Source organism: Schistocerca piceifrons, chromosome 5, assembly GCF_021461385.2.
Source record: "Schistocerca piceifrons isolate TAMUIC-IGC-003096 chromosome 5, iqSchPice1.1, whole genome shotgun sequence".
NCBI lineage: Eukaryota > Metazoa > Arthropoda > Insecta > Orthoptera > Acrididae > Schistocerca > Schistocerca piceifrons.
This window is the reverse complement of record NC_060142.1, coordinates 298,471,512-298,487,917: the sequence shown is the minus strand read 5'-3', so window position 1 is coordinate 298,487,917 and position 16,406 is coordinate 298,471,512.

Genomic DNA, 16,406 nt, shown 5'->3' with positions numbered 1-16,406 from the left:
GACCACATTGCCTTAGGTGAGGTATCAATGGTTTTATGACGTCCTTTCCAACAAAACCAGTGCATACATCCACACCAGAGAGAGGTATAATGTCATACATCATCTGGGTCATACTGATAAGTTCTTTGTGAATTTAACCCAATTTTCCAATCACTGAACTAACATCACATACAGTCTGAATCAGTGGAGTTTCATTCCTGTTTCCCCTCCCTTGCTGGGTCGTACAGATTTTTTTTTCGTCAGAACATGTAACAGATAAGGCTTGTTATGCTTCAAAATAACTGGTGACGGCTGAGGCGGAGACGATATAAAATATCGACTGTCAATAGCAAAAATCAAATAATTCAAACAGAGGTTATTGTTAACAGCTGACAAAGTTACGTTTATTCGTCTAAAGTGTAGCCTTGTACGGAAGTCAAAGATCGACGTAGCTCAGTCACGAAGAGAACAGAAGCTTTTGAATGGAGGTCAGTCTCGAGACAACAGAAGGTTTTGAATAGTGGCTCGACAGAAATATTGTTGAAAATTACATAGGTAGATTGAATAACTTCTGACAACGTACTGAATCGAAAAGGGAAAAAGATATTTACATCATTACTTGGCTAAAGGAATTGTCGAGGAATACCAAAGCATGACTACAATATATTAGTTTAAATGGTGTAATTTGCGGCAGTTATGTAGAGATGAAAAGGTTCAAATTGTATAGGAATGCATAAAATCAGTCTCGGATTGAAAACAATTACAACAATTCCGTTATAGTATAAAATTCCTCTTTATGAGCATTCCAGTGCTATTGGAGCCCTTGTCAAATAACATTAATGTAAAAGTAAGAGTTGTGGGAGATTCACATAAAGGACTTTACTACCGATCGAAAATTACAGAACTACCATTTCTTTGCGCCGTACAAGCGTCAGGCGCTCTGCAAGTCTGTCTCCAGATCGTTAGTTTCCTAATGGAAAAACCTTGCCTACGGAAACATGATCTTACCGACAGGTGCACCTATTCGCCCAACGCAAATCGACGGCTATGAATGACTTTCTTGAGGGCTCCAAAAATATGGAAATCGCCTGGCGAAAGATACGGACTGTATGGAGGACGTGTGAAGGCTTCCCAGTGAATATTCTGCAGTGTACTCGAAATTATTTGAGCAATTATCTTCCAAAACTAATTTGATGCGAAAGTCATAAACACGAAATAAGGTGTAGAATAAGCCACATTGTTCACACAGTCATTTTTTGAAACAATGACTTTGTGGACGATGTGGCCTATTATACACCTTATTTTAGATCTACGTGACTATGATGTGCTGAGTATATTTATATGTTTTGACGATTCCATTACGGCTTTATCACTTTAGGACAAGGTGTAGAAAAGATCCGTGATTGGTCATTACTGACTGAAACCGGTCATCGTCAAAAGAGTTGATATTGTGATCAAAGACTGGATTGAAAATAATTTGACAGTATCGGATGACTGTTCATATACGTGACTATGTCGCAGCTGGTGAAAATATCGTGGCATTCAGCGCAATGTAAAACGCCTACGTTTCAGTGATTTCCATATCGGAGCCACAATCTCCCTTATCTCGTGACAATACAAAACGAGCTGCCTTTCTTAGAACTTTTTTGGTATCTCCCGTCAGTCCTGCCTCAGATGGATCCCATACCGTGCAGGAATACTGACAAAGAGGACGGACAAGTGGGTTGTTGGTGGTCACACTAACTGATTTGTTGCATCCTCTACGTATTGTCACGTCCGGGTTCCCGAGTTCAATTCCCGGCGGGGTCAGGGATGTCCTTAGGTTAGCTAGGTTTAAGTAGTTCTAAGTTCTGGGGGACTGATGACCATTGATGTTAAGTCCCTTAGTGCTCGGAGCCATTTTTTTCTACGTATTGTACCAATAAGAAGCGGTCTTTGGGTTTCCTTCTCTACAATATTTTAAACATGATGGTTCCAGTATAAACTGTTCGTGACCGAACATCCTCGATATTTAGTTGAATCGACGACCTTTAAATGTGACTCATTAATCCTGTAAGCGAACATTAACGGAATTATTTTGGTATTAACGTGAAGAAACTAACACATTTTACTTTTTAGGATCTATTGCTGTGTTTTGCACCGTGAAGATATATTTTCAATATTATTTTGGGTGCAGTTCGGTTAGCAATTCTGTGAAGTTCATGAGACAGCAGTATTATCTGTCACGATCCGAGAGAAATTTTATGATTGTCTGTCTGACAAAAAGTTATCTATATATATCAGAAGTAACACAACGTCTTTCTCACTTCATTTGCGAGTTCACACCATCAGTTCCGTTTCACCAGGTAACATCCCGTCAGTTACTGTGAACTGCGACCTTTCAGGCAGACAATTACGAATCCAGTCGCACAACTGAAACGATAGTCCATATGAAATTAATGTGGTTGGAAGCCTCTTATCACGAATGCCTTTGTGAAGCTCCATAAATATGGAATTAATTTGAGGGATCATGAACGCAGTACATCATGCAAATAAATTGCCAGCTGTGACTCACAAGAGTGATGCTTTACAAATCCTTACTGGTTTGATGTCGACTGGTATATTTCGGATTACTTCATAACTTTGGAACAACGTATTTGTTCATGTGTCCTGCTACATGTAGATGTCAATGAAATGGATCAGGTACTGATTAGACAATGTTTATTTTCTTTCGTACGTACTACGGCTGTCTGTGCCACTTTCCGTTCTTCTGCCCCACCAGAAATACTTCCTCAGAGGTCTTAGTAAAAGTAATTAAGTCATTGCATCGATGACGCACAAGATCCACTCCTAAATTGTTAGCTCACTCAAGCAGGACATGGGTGTAGAAACGTAATCGTCCTGCTACGACTATGAAACTGTAATGAGAACATAATGGAACATATCTGATGACGTTGTGATAGCTCTGTTACTTTCTGAAACGACAGAATTATCTTTGATGATGTACTTGATATATTCGTGGTATGTTTATCAAAGATTCTGAGTGAATTACACTTTGGCGTGTCATAGACATATCAAATATACGTTTACAAACAGGGGGTATTACTTTCACGCAACAGCTACAACTAATCTCGTTGTCTATATTGCGAATTATCTGTATCAGCCACAAAAAGAACAATTAGGAAGCGATGAACGCACGCTGCAGTAGGTCGCTTGCAGCATGAAAATGTTGACGCGCCGTGAAGTGTTAAGATCCAGTAGCTCTCAGTTTCTAATTGGCGCCGAGCGGGATTAGCCGAGCGGTGTAGGGTGCTGCAGTCATGGACTGTGCGGCTGGTCCCGGCGGAGGTTCGAGTCCTCCCTCGAGCATGGGTGTGTGTGTTTGTCCGTACGATACTTTAGATTAAGTAGTGTGTAAGCTTAGGGACTGATGACCTTAGCAGTTAAATCCCATAAGATTTCACACACATTTTTTTCTAATTGGCATGAGAGTGGCACTTTACCTCCACCGTGACAGAGCTACAAACAGCCATATCGATCTCTGAACGTCTTTAGAAACTTTGTGATCGTATGACGTGTCGCTATGTACGATAACCAGCAGATCTAGAGATCATAAACATAAAATACTGCAGAACTGCTACGATTATACACAAATCTAGTAATGAAATAGTATCACCGAATACTCTGTTAACTGTGTTTCATTCAGCAACTATTCTCAAAGCCACATTGTCGTATTTACGTTGTGGTCTGGTAAAGCTGGTTCAGTACGACAAAAGTCTTTACATTTAATTAAAATAGCCATTTATTGAATCGTATTATGATGAGACACCAATTATAGTGCAATAGACACCAATTATGTGCTGAGTATATTTATATGTTTTGACGATTCCATTACGGCTTTATCGCTTTAGGACAAGGTGTAGAAAAGATCTGTGATTGGTCATTACTGACTGAAACCGGTCATCGTCAAAAGAGTTGATATTGTGATCAAAGACTGGATTAAAAATAATATTATATTAATGGCGTCTCCCCTTGGGTTATTGAACAAAACAGAGCAAATATCAAAAAAATTGTCAACAATATAGTATTATATCTCAATGTTGAAACCATCTGATGACATGCACGTAGGCTTTTGATCCCATGCATATAGCGACTAGCTCATTTCGAGTTACGCCACGATTAAAGTACAATCCCCAACTAAAACAAAAATAAGGAAAGAGAAGCTTACTTTCTTGGTGGTTGATCGATAAGGGCCAGGAAGGATAAACACCTGCGGATGCTACATTGGAAGACGAGTGGTAGGCATGTTTTGTCAATCAAGTTTCTTGTTATTGTCTTCCAGGTCCCATCTGTTACTATGCGAATGCATGGCCTCCCATTTGTAGCCATCAAATGTCAGCTGAGAAAGACACATCTCTGAGACGCAATTTGTTACACAAAACATCTTTTTCTTGCCACCAGATGTATATCAGCATCAATACCTCTGTGGCCAAATGCAGGCCATCGCTTGAGATAAAGTTAATTATGGCTTACCCACAATTCTCTCCATATGAAGTGGCCTTACAGTATCGTCATGTGGCCGCACTGATTCAGTTTTACGGTGACCTCCTTAAAACTATTACGCAAATCAATGCTTTGAAAGGACGCAGACGACTTCCTTCCCCATCCTTCCCAGTTTCAGATTCTGCTTCGCATCTGAACTCGTTTTCGACAAGACATTGTACCGTAATCATCCTTCCTATCTTTTAATCGCAATATGACTACAGAAGGTAATTGTCATATGAAAATTAACTGGTCGTCGCACCGGCTAGTTACCAGATACACAGTCATTTAGCGTAGGAGTAAACTGCACAGTTGTCCTTGATCACCGCTTGTTTGTATTATTGAATGTGGTGTTTAATTTATCTCAAAACGATCGCACTTGAAACGATACAACTTTACTTTCTCGATTGCACTCACTCCATACACTATACTGGTGTTTCAAAGTGCCTCCACAGCTTTCACCCTTTTATTAAACACAAACAGAACACAATGGCATAAATGATACACTTTATTCCATTTTCTACTCTGCTTTCTAATACATAAACGACGCTTATTACAACATCGAAATCAAGAAATATTCGAGTTGCAATAACACGAGCTGTATTAGGAAACTAAGCAAAATAAGACCACAGTTAAATAAGCTTACAGCTACATGCCATACAATATTACTATGGAGCATGCTGAAACATAGTATTATATCATACGCAATGTTACATAATATTATACTGGCGAAATGAAGCACAGAAATATCCATTGGAGATCATAGGCTCTATGGCCAGGGGTTGCGATCGCTTGGGCGAGCGCTGGTGGTCTGCGGCCACTGGCTGCAGGTGCTGAAATTTGTCTTACCACGTACCCTTTCACAAACATGTTTCCACAAGATTTTTTCAATTACTGGCTGTTTAGAAAATGACCGAAACTATACAGATATTCTGTCATAATGATGCTCCCAGCACACAGGCGGAAAACGGCTTAAAACAGATTGGATTACAATGAGTTTCGTATCACTGCTTTGCGTTCGCCCTGCAAGACGTTGGCTACTAGACCACCAATTGGATATTCACAAAAACTGTACAAGTGCAGGTCTACACTTCTACTACTGTGTGCTACGTACCAAATTAAGAAAAAAACATGAGGCTAACGTATGTGAGATTCGGTGGTTGGTTGCACTGAGACTAGCTTTTATTGAATGAGACGTAGGTTCTATTCCTGCATGGGGTACCAGTTGTTAACAGCCACATACGTACCCTCTTCATACCCAGCAACGCCAGGTAAAGAACAAGAACTGTGCTGAGGTGTCAAATCAACATTCGCTACTGATTTGAACAGAGTTAATTTGGTTTTGGCTGTCACAGCCAAAGTCACAGCTTGCAGAAGCTCTGTCTCCAGCAAGCTTTGTTACACTAGTAATGTTATTTTAGTTCATGAACCAATCGTCATGTAAATTCGTAGGACCTTCAAATTTTATTTCACCCTGAGTTCTTGAAAATACTAGGATTCATGTTCCCATTCCTATTTTTCTATGCACTTGATCCCCTCGAGACGATGCTGTCTAATCATTTCGTTGTTTGCTCATGATGCCGAATTCCTCCAGGTCTCCACCAACAAAGTGATTCTAACTGCTAGTGAAACAGACTTTGATAGTTGACACCTCTTCGTGTTGCGTCGCCAAAGACAATATGCACAGTGTTGGAGTCCCAGGCAGCACAGAACTATTCGTTGCATACCTCTAGCAGAATATGTGCGCATCTCGCTACTGGTGAAGAAACAATAAATTTTTCGTGTCTATTCGGAGCCATACGATAATAGCGTTAAGTGCCATGTCTGTATCCCTGCCAGTTGAAAGTCATTTTTATCGTCGGTTCAGGTTCCAGTGTCACACTGTTGATGAACGTATTTAATATACGACATTTGATTGTGCTTAGTTAACAACTCACACAGGTACTGTGTTCTACTCCCTGTCCATCACCACAAATTTACTTCAAGGCGTTTCAAACTTGTGCATTGATCATTATTACCTATCTTTCATGGTAACTTTTCAAGTACGATATAATTTTCATGGGTTACCCAGTACAGTGCTAAACGTACCATCATTTCTGTCCAGGTTCGGCCATTCGGCCTTTTTAACTAACACTGGTGAACACTTCGCTATTTTACGTCTCCTTGTGCCCATTCGAGACCCGATCAGACACGCAAGTCTTGTTTGGTTAACAGTGGGTTCAAATTACGATTGCGAAGAACCACTCGTCAAGTCATTTAATGATAGTGTTAAGACTTCTGTAGTGGCATTTATTGTAATGAAGCTTAAATTACAAGCGTAAATGACTGCCTCATCTCTAATAACGTGTTCACCAATATTTGTTGAATCACGGTATTACTTTACATCAGGACTGAATGCCGTAATGTGCAGTGTTCTCTAATGGTCTCTACATCTACATCTACATGGATACTCTGCGAAATGACATTTAAATGCCTGGCAGAGTGTTCATCGAACCACCTTCACAATTCTCTATTATATCGCTCGTATAGCGCGAGGAAAGAACGAACACCTATATCTATTCGTACGAGCTCTGATTTCCATTATTTTATCGTGGAGATCTTTTCTCCCTATGTAGGCCGGAGTCAACAAAATATTTTCACATTCCACGGAGGGAGTTAGGTGACTGAAAATTAGTGTGAACATTACGTCGCATTGAAAAACACCTTTCTCATAATAATGTCCAAATCCTGTATCATTTCAGTGTCACTCTCTCCCATGTTTCGCGATATTACAAAACCTGCTGCCCTTCTTTCAACATTTTCGATGTACTCCGTCAGTCTTATCTGGTAAGGATCCCACATGGCGCAGCAATAATCTAAAAGAGGACGGACAAGCCTAGTGTAGGTAGTCTCCTTAGTAGATCTGTTATATTTTCTAAGTGTCATACCAACAAAACGCAGTCTTTGGTTAGCCTTCCCCACAACATTTTAAAGGTGTTTCTTCCAATTTAAGTTGTTCGTAATTGTAATTACTAGATATTAGTCAATAATCGACAGCGCCATCTGCAAACAACCTAAGACGGCTGCTCATATTGTCTCCCAAATCATTTATATAGATAAGCAACAGCAGAGGGCCTATAACACTACCTTGGGGAAGGCAAGAAATCACTTCTGTTTTACTCGATGACTTGCCGTCAATTACTACGAACTGTGACCTCTCTGACAGGAAATGACAAATCCAGTCACATAACTGAGACCATATTCCGTAATCCCGCAAATCCACTACAAGCAACTTGGGTGTCAAAAGCCTACCAGGAATCCAGACGTACGGAATCGATCTGAAATCCCTTGTCAATAGCACTCAATCCTTGATGCGAATAAAGAGCTAGTTGTGTTTCACAGGAGCGATGTTTTCTTAATCCATGTTGATTTTGTGTCAATAGACCGTTATTTTTTCGAGGTAATCCATAATGTTCGAACAAAATATATGTTCCAAAATCCTGCTGGGCATCGACGTTAATGATGTGGGCCTGTGATTAAGTGGATTACTCCTACTACCTTTCTTGAATATTGTGTGACCTGCAGAACTTTCCAGTCTTTGGGTACGGACCTTTCGTCGAGCGAACGGCTGTATATGATTGTTAAGTGTGGAGCTAATGCATCATCATACTCTGAAAGGAACCTAATTGGTCAGTCTGGACCAGAAGACTTGCTTTCATTAAGTGATTTAAGTAGCTTCTGTGCTCCATGGATATTCAATTATACGTTAGTCATGTTGGCAGCTGTTCTTGATTCGAATTCTGGAATATATACTTCGTCTTCTTTTGTGAAGGCATTTCGGAAGGCTGTGTTTAGTAACTCTTTTTGGCAACACTGCCTTCGATAGCATCTCCACTGCTATCGCGCAGGGAAGGCACTGATTGTCTCTTGCCGCTAACATGCATCACATACGACCAGAATCTCTTTGTATTTTCTGCCACGTTTCGAGACAATGTTTCGTTGTGGAATCTGTTATAAGCATCTCGCATTGAAGTCCGTGCTAAACTTTGGGCTTCTGAAAAGATCGCCAATCTTGGGGATTTTGTGTCTGATCTGTGGTAAACATTGTGTTTAGTCAAACGACTGTATCCCACAGGCTTTCGGCGCTTAGAGGATCTGCGACGCAGGTACGTATTGTTGATTGCATTCCGCAGTGGCCCACTTTTTTGCTCACAGATGTACAGGTGGTAGGCGAAATAATGTGAACAGTGGTGGTAATGGAATGGTTGTGTTTGACGGTCAACAACACAGGTGAGGCTACGTTTCGCGCTGGACTATGTGTGTTCAGTACGGACTAGGCATCCGTGCAGGTTGTTTACGAGTAGTGCACGCTTCAAATTCGCATTCAGAGGCCGAGTTCGACGTGCAATGGAAGACATAACAGAGTGCGAAGAAGGACAGGTTGTGGGGACCCTATTAGCAAGAGTTTCAGTAACCAAGACAGCCAACTTATTGCAGGTTTCAAAAGCAACTGTTTCAATAGTCTTGAAAGCCTGCACAAAACATGGAAAGACATTATCGTGTAAACGTAATAGTGGGCGCAAATCGAAACTAAATGACAGAGATCGTAGTACGTTAAGACGAATTGTGTCCAAACAACGCCGGCCGGAGTGGCCGAGAGGTTCTAGGAACTACAGTCTGGAACCGCGAGACCGCTGTGGTTGCAGGTTCGAATCCTACCTCGGGCACGCATGTGTGTGATGTCCTTAGGTTAGTTAGGTTTAAGTAGTTTTAAGTTCTAGCGGACTGATGACCTCGTAAGTTAAGTCCCATAGTGCTCAGAGCGATTTTTTTTTTGTCTAAACAACACAAAATTGCGGCGGCTAAATTGACTGCACAGTTCAATAGCCATCTTTGAGAGCCCGTATCTGTCGACACTATTCGCCGAGAACTCCATAAACCGAATATTCATAGACGAGGTATACCGCAACTATTAGTGACGATAACAAACGCAAAGAAGCGTCAAACGTGGTGTCAGGAGTATAAGTCCTCGACGGCTGATCAGTGGAAACACGTCATATGGTCCGACGAGTCTACGTTTTCGTTATTACAAACATCGGGCCAGGATTACTTCAGTAGAACGCCAAAAGATTCCTACAACCATGATTGTTTGGTTGCTATGGTTAAGAACGGAGGTGAAGTGTGATGCTGTAGCCAGCCATGTCATGGTATTCTGCTGGTCCCATCATTTCTCTCAAAGGCCGTGTTACAGCAACGATTAAGTGAACATTTTAGGTGGTCAGGTGCACCTCATGTTTCACATTATGTTCCCCAACAAGGATGCCATATTTCAGGACGATAATGAACCCATTGACACAGCCTTGACAGAATAGCCGTAGTATGAGGAGCATGCAACTGAATTTCAGCGTCTTGCCTGGCCAGCACAGTCCCCGTACTTGAACATTATTGAACGCTTGTGGGCGGTACTGGAGGTCAGACTCCGGAGCAGATTTCAGCCTTCCTCTTCACTACAGGAGTTAGAAGAGCTTCTGATCGAAGAGTGGCGTAAAATTCCCATGGAGACTACACATTCATTATATTTTAGTATTCCAAGAAGAATCCCAGCTGTATTACGGGAAAATGAGGGTCCAACCCCTTATTAATAAACCATTCCAAAGTAAGTACAGCTGTTCACAATATTTTGCCTATCCCCAGTATATATTTTGCATATCATCCGTCTATCCCTACAGCTTTCTTGTAATTTCGAACATCTTCGCCGTTTGACATTGTCGAATGCTTTTTCCAGATCGACAGTTCCTATGATCTTGAGTTTTCTTCAGTCTTGCTTCCATTACTAACCAGAACTTTAGAACTCGGCATTACGCAGCAAAGAGCTGATGTTTCGAGCTTATTTTCATTGGTCATCTTCAGGTATAAAGAACTGCCGACAGAAATGAGAAAAAACCTTGCCTTCATTTTTTGATTATGGAAAATATCTGCCCTTTCGTGGCTTGTTTTTCGTCTTTGTGAACCTCCTCTCAGCTCTCATTACAGAAGAGCTGTGCACGTGCGCTGCTTATTTTTTTCCAGTCCGACAGCGCGCGTCAGGCTCGCCGGATTACCGGTGCGGCCGCTCTCCGTAGCTAATGGCTGGCCGGCGCCGGCATCATTTATGGAGGCGCGCAGCGCGCCGGCAGCTGGCCTGTCTGAATAACGCATGCCGGCCTGGCGCACTGCTGCCCAAACCACAGGTCACCGGCCGTCCGCGGGGCCGTCAAGTGTCTTCTGCCGACTCGCTGCGACGCCAGAGGTCGCACACGTCCATGCGGAGCAGCGCTCGCCTCCGTAAGCGTGCCGGGCTTATGAAGTAATTAGCATTCCACTGACGCATTGACCATTGCTAATTTATGCGTCATGTAGGACCAAATTTGTCTTAAGTGAACTCGCGTTGTGAACAAAATCATTGGTGCATCGTTTGAAATCACTTTATTCCTTCTCTAGATTGTCGAACAGATGACAGAAAGGTAGATATCGAAATAGATGACAGAGGGATAGAAAAACAAATGGTTCAAATGGCTCTGAGCACTATGGGACTTAACTTCTGAGGTCTTCAGTCCCCAAGAACATAGAACTAGTTAAACCTGACTAACCTAAGGACATCACACACATCCATGCCTGAGGCAGGATTCGATCCAGCGACCGTAGTGGTCGCGCGATTCCAGACTGAAGCACCTAGAACCGCTCGGCCACTCAGGCCGGCGATAGAAAAACAATTAAAATCGCTCAAAAGAGGAAAGGCTGCTGGACCTGATGGGATACCAGTTCGATTTTACACAGTGTACGCGAAGGAACTTGCCCCCCTTCTTGCAACGGTGTACAGTAGGTCTCTAGAAGAGCGTAGTGTTCCAAAGGGTTGAGAAAGGGCACAGGTCATCTCCGTTTTCAAGAAAGGGCGTCGAACAGATGTGCAGAACTATATCTAACGTCTATCAGTTGTATAATTTTGGAACACGTATTATATTCGAGTATAATGACTTTTCTGGAGACTAGAAATCTACTCTGTAGGAATCAGCAAGGGTTTCGAAAAAGACGATCGTGTGAAACCCAGATCGCATTATTCGTCCACGAGACTCAGAGGGCCATAGGCACGGGTTCCCAGGTGGATGTCGTGTTTCTTGACTTCCGCAAGGCGTTCAATACAATTCCCCACAGTCGTTCAATGAACAAAGTAAGAGCATATGGACTATCAGACCAATTGTGTGATTGGATTGAAGAGTTCCTAGATAACAGAACGCAGCATGTCATTCTTAATGGAGAGAAGTCTTCCGAAGTAAGAGCGATTTCAGGTGCACCGCAGGGGACTGTCGTAGGACCGTTGCTATTCAGAATATACATAAATGACCTTGTGCATAACATCGGAAGTTCACTGAGGCTTTTTGCGGATGATATAACGTTGATCGCCGGTAAAGCAGATGACAGACTGAGATTTATTGGAAGAATGCTAAGGAAATGCAATCCGGAAACAAAGGAAGTAGGTTACAGTACACTTGTTCTCCCACTGCTTGAATATTGCTCACCAGCGTGGGATCCGTACGAGATAGGGTTGTTAGAAGAGAGAGAGAAGATCCAACGGAGAGCAGCGCGCATCGTTTTAGGATCATTTAGTATTCGCGAAAGCGTTACGGAGATGACAGATAAACTCCAGTGGAAGACTCTGCAGGAGAGACGCTCTATAGCTCGGTACGGGCTTTTGTTGAAGCTTCGAGAACATACCTTCACCGAGGAGTTAAGCAGTATATTGCTCCCTCTGAAATTGTTTCACCGCGGAAGATAGAAAAACCATTCCTCATTTCAGTAGTCATACGAGCGCCGGAGAGGCACATATTGTCATGAGCGCTGTCGGAATAGAATTCCAACTAAAAGCGTCGACAGTGGAAAGTTACCTCGACCAAATTCTACAGAGAACATGTGAAGGAAATTGGTCCCCTTCTGGCCGCAGTTTGTTGTAGGCCGATGGAGCAATGACGCAAGACATGTGAATGAAAATGATCGCTGGTCACTCGCGGTTTGAAGCAGAGTCATCAGGATATGCGTGTACACTACGTGATCAGAGGTATCCGGGAACCCACAGAAACATACGTTTCTCACATTAGGTGCATTGTGCTGCCACCTACTGCCAGGTACTCCACATCAGCATCCTCAGTAGTCATTAGACTTCGTGAGAGAGCAGAACGGGGCGCTCCGCAAAACTCACGGACTTCGAACGTGGTCAGGTGATCAGGTGTTACTTGTGTCACACGTCTATACGCGAGGTTTCCACACTTCTAAACATCCCTAGGTTCACTGTTTCCGATGTGGTAGTGAAGTGGAAACGTGAAGAGACACGTACAGCACAAAAGTATACAGGCCGACCTGATCTGTCGACTGGCAGAGTTAAAAAATGGTTCAAATGGTTGTGAGCACTATGGGACTTAACATCTGAGGTCATCAGTCCCCTAGAACTTAGAACTACTTAAGCCTAACTAACCTAAGGACACCACACACAGGATTCGAACTAGCGACGCAGCAGTCGCCCGGTTCCGGACTGAAGTGCCTAGAGCCGCTCGGCCATTGCGGCCGGCCTGACTGGCAGAGTCCGCTGACATGTGAAGAGTGTCGTAATGTGCAATAGGCAGACATCTATCCAGACCATCTAAACTGCATCAGGATCCACTGCAAGGACTATGACACGTGGGAGGTGAGAAAACTTGGATTTTATGGTTGAGCAGCTGCTATAAGCCACACATAACGCCGGTAAATGCCAAATGACGCCTTGCTTGGTGTAAGGAGCGTAAACATAGGACGATTGAACGGTGGAAAAACGTTGTGTGGAGTGAATTATCTCGGTACACAATGTGTCTATCCGATAGCAGTGTGTGGGTATGGGAAACGACCGGTGAACGCCATCTGCCAGCGTGTGTAGTGAAAACAGTAAAATTCGGAGGCGATGGCGTTATGGTGTGGTCGTTTTTTTCATGGAGGAGACTTCCACCCCTTGTTGTTTTCCATGGCACTGTCACACCACAGGCCTACACTGTTATGTGTTAAGCACCTTCTTGGTTTCCATTGTTGAAGAAAAATTTGGGAATGGTGATTGCATTTTCAACACGGTCGAGCACCTTTTCATAATGCACGGCCTGTGGCGGGTAGTAACACGACAGTAACAGCCCTGTAATGCACTGGCCTGCACAGAGACCTGACCTGAATCCTATTGAACATCTTTGGGATGCTTTGGAACGCCGACTCCGTGCCAGGCCTCACCGACCGACATCGAAAACCTCTCCTCAGTGCAGCAATCCGTGAAGAATGGGCTGCCATTCCCCACGGTACCTTCCAGCACCTGAATAAACGTTAGCCTGCGAGTGTGGAAGCTGTCCTCAAGCCATAGTGAACTCCAGCATTACCACTGGTGGGCGCCACGAACTTGTAAGTCATTTTCAGCCAGGTGTCCGGACACTTTTGATCACATAGTGTTTTTATAGGTTTGTATAACTCACATAAGTCAGCTGTAGAAATATTTAACGTGCCGTGAGTCCTTCGATGATGACTTTTTAGGAGCATTAAAATTTTCTCTATTAAGGTAACTGTGGGTTCCGTAAACAGAGATTCTGCGAAACACAGCAGGTTCTGTTCGCCCATGAAATCCCGAGAGCCATAGCCAACTGTTTGATGTCGTGTAACGTAACCTGTGGAAGGCACTCGATAAAAGCGAACTTTGCAAAAAAGCCAAGTTGGGTACCGACTGCAGACTGGGGATGGTGCGCAGCGATGGTATTACGTTACAAGGGGGGGGGGGGGGGGGGGTTCAAATGTGTGTGAATTCCTAACTGACCTAACTGCTTACGTCATCGGTTCCTAGACTTACACACTACTTAAAGTAACGTTTGCTAAGAACAACACACACACCAACGCCCGAGGAAGGACTCGCAACTCCGGCGGGATGACGGGGGAAGATGAGTGGAAGAATGGGTGCCTAAGTTATCATTACGTACTACGGTACGATTTTGGAAAAAGTATAAGACTTACTTTCCTTATTCCTGAGAGATTTCGTCACAGAGTGAGACACAGAGCACACGCTTTGTCAAAAACATCAGGACACAGGGGTTTATTCGACACGTCAAAAAAATATTTGGCATCACCTCGGTTTCGAGAGTTGCGGGACCTGTACAGAAAATTGGAATAGAAATCAACATACGCACCAATTTCGCCCATTTGATTGCTCATGAAAACCACACATTGCATGTTGTACCACCATACAGGGAGTCCTTCAGGGGTGATAGTCCAGATTGCTGTACACACCGGTACCTCTAGTATTCAGTAGCACGTCCTCTTGCATTGATGCATAGCTGTTTTCATCGTGGCATTCTGTCCACATGTTCATCAAGGCACTGTTGGTCCAAATTGACCCACTCCTCAACGGCGATGCGGCATAGATCCCTCAGAGTGGTTGGTGGGGCACGTTGTCTATAAACAGCGCTTTTCAATCTATCCCAGGCGTGTTCGATAGGGTTCACATCTGGAAAACGTGCTGGCCCCTCTAGACGAGCGATGTTGTTATCTTGAAGGAAGTCATTCGCAAGATGTGCACGATGGGGGCGCGAATTGTCATCCATGAAGACGGATGAATCGCCAATATGCTAACGGTATGGTTGCACTATCGGTCAGAGGATGGCATTCACGTATCGAGAAGCCATTACGGCGCCTTCCATGGCCACCACGGGCGTACGTCGGCCCCACATAACGCCACCCTAAAGCAGCAGCGAATCTCCACCTTGATAATGCTAAGGCTAAGGCGTTCAGCCTGACCGTTTTGCCTCAAAACACGTCTAAGGTATTCAGTCTGAGCGGTGTGAGTTCACAAGCATTTCGCTTTCATTTCAGTATAGGGCCGAAAGAGTCAGCCTTCAGGAATTGAGAAACGAACCTTGTAATGCAGGACCGTGTGTAACAAAGAGCGCAAATTCGTCACGAGATGGGGATATTCGCAGGCGTCTCTTGTGCTGAATAAGGCCTAAGCGCTGTAGCGTATGAGACAGACTAGAACCTACGTCATAGGGAAACCCCGTAGAAGCTGTTTGTACCCAGGGAGACGTAGCGGTGTTAAATATGGCGGTCATAAAGATAAACATTTATGAAAACTATTTATTTCTGTAGTTATTCAGAGAATTAAGCCACAGTAATTTTAATCTACCGTCCTTAATAAATTTTGATCATGATCCTAATGAAACTTGAATACCGATCATATCTATAATAGTTTAGGCTTTACTGTTAAAGTGAAATTAACAAGTTCTGTAACAAAGACATGAATGCTATAATCAGAACGCTTTGGTCGATCTTAACGATAGACATTTCATATAGGAGCGCATCACTGAAATGACAAATATGTAAATATCAACTCTGTAACTTTATTTGTTTAAAAGATTAGGTAAATTTAAATTATAAATATTTTCAGTTAGGCAACAGATCGCCATTTCCTCCACACAAAATACACTGAACGATGACACCATGACACATTATTGAATCATTGGGAAATAGAATATTTGTTGTAAAGTTTACTTACTTTTGTTCTTTATTTATTTATCATTAAGCACATTGGTGCAAGGCTACTGGCCATGACATCCAAAGTTAAGAAGGAAATTTTATTGATTTCATGTAAAAGAATTTAACGTTTATTATGTAATGGATATTATTGATTCATTATTTAGAACGTGAAAGTGGCCAAGCTTTCAAATGGTTCAAATGACTCTGAGCACTATGGGACTCAACTGCTGTGGTTATCAGTCCCCGAGAACTTTGAACTAATTAAACCTAACTAACCTAAGGACATCACACACATCCATGCCCGAGGCAGGATTCGAACCTGCGACCGTAGCAGTCGCACGGTTCCGGACTGCGCGCCTAGAACCGCG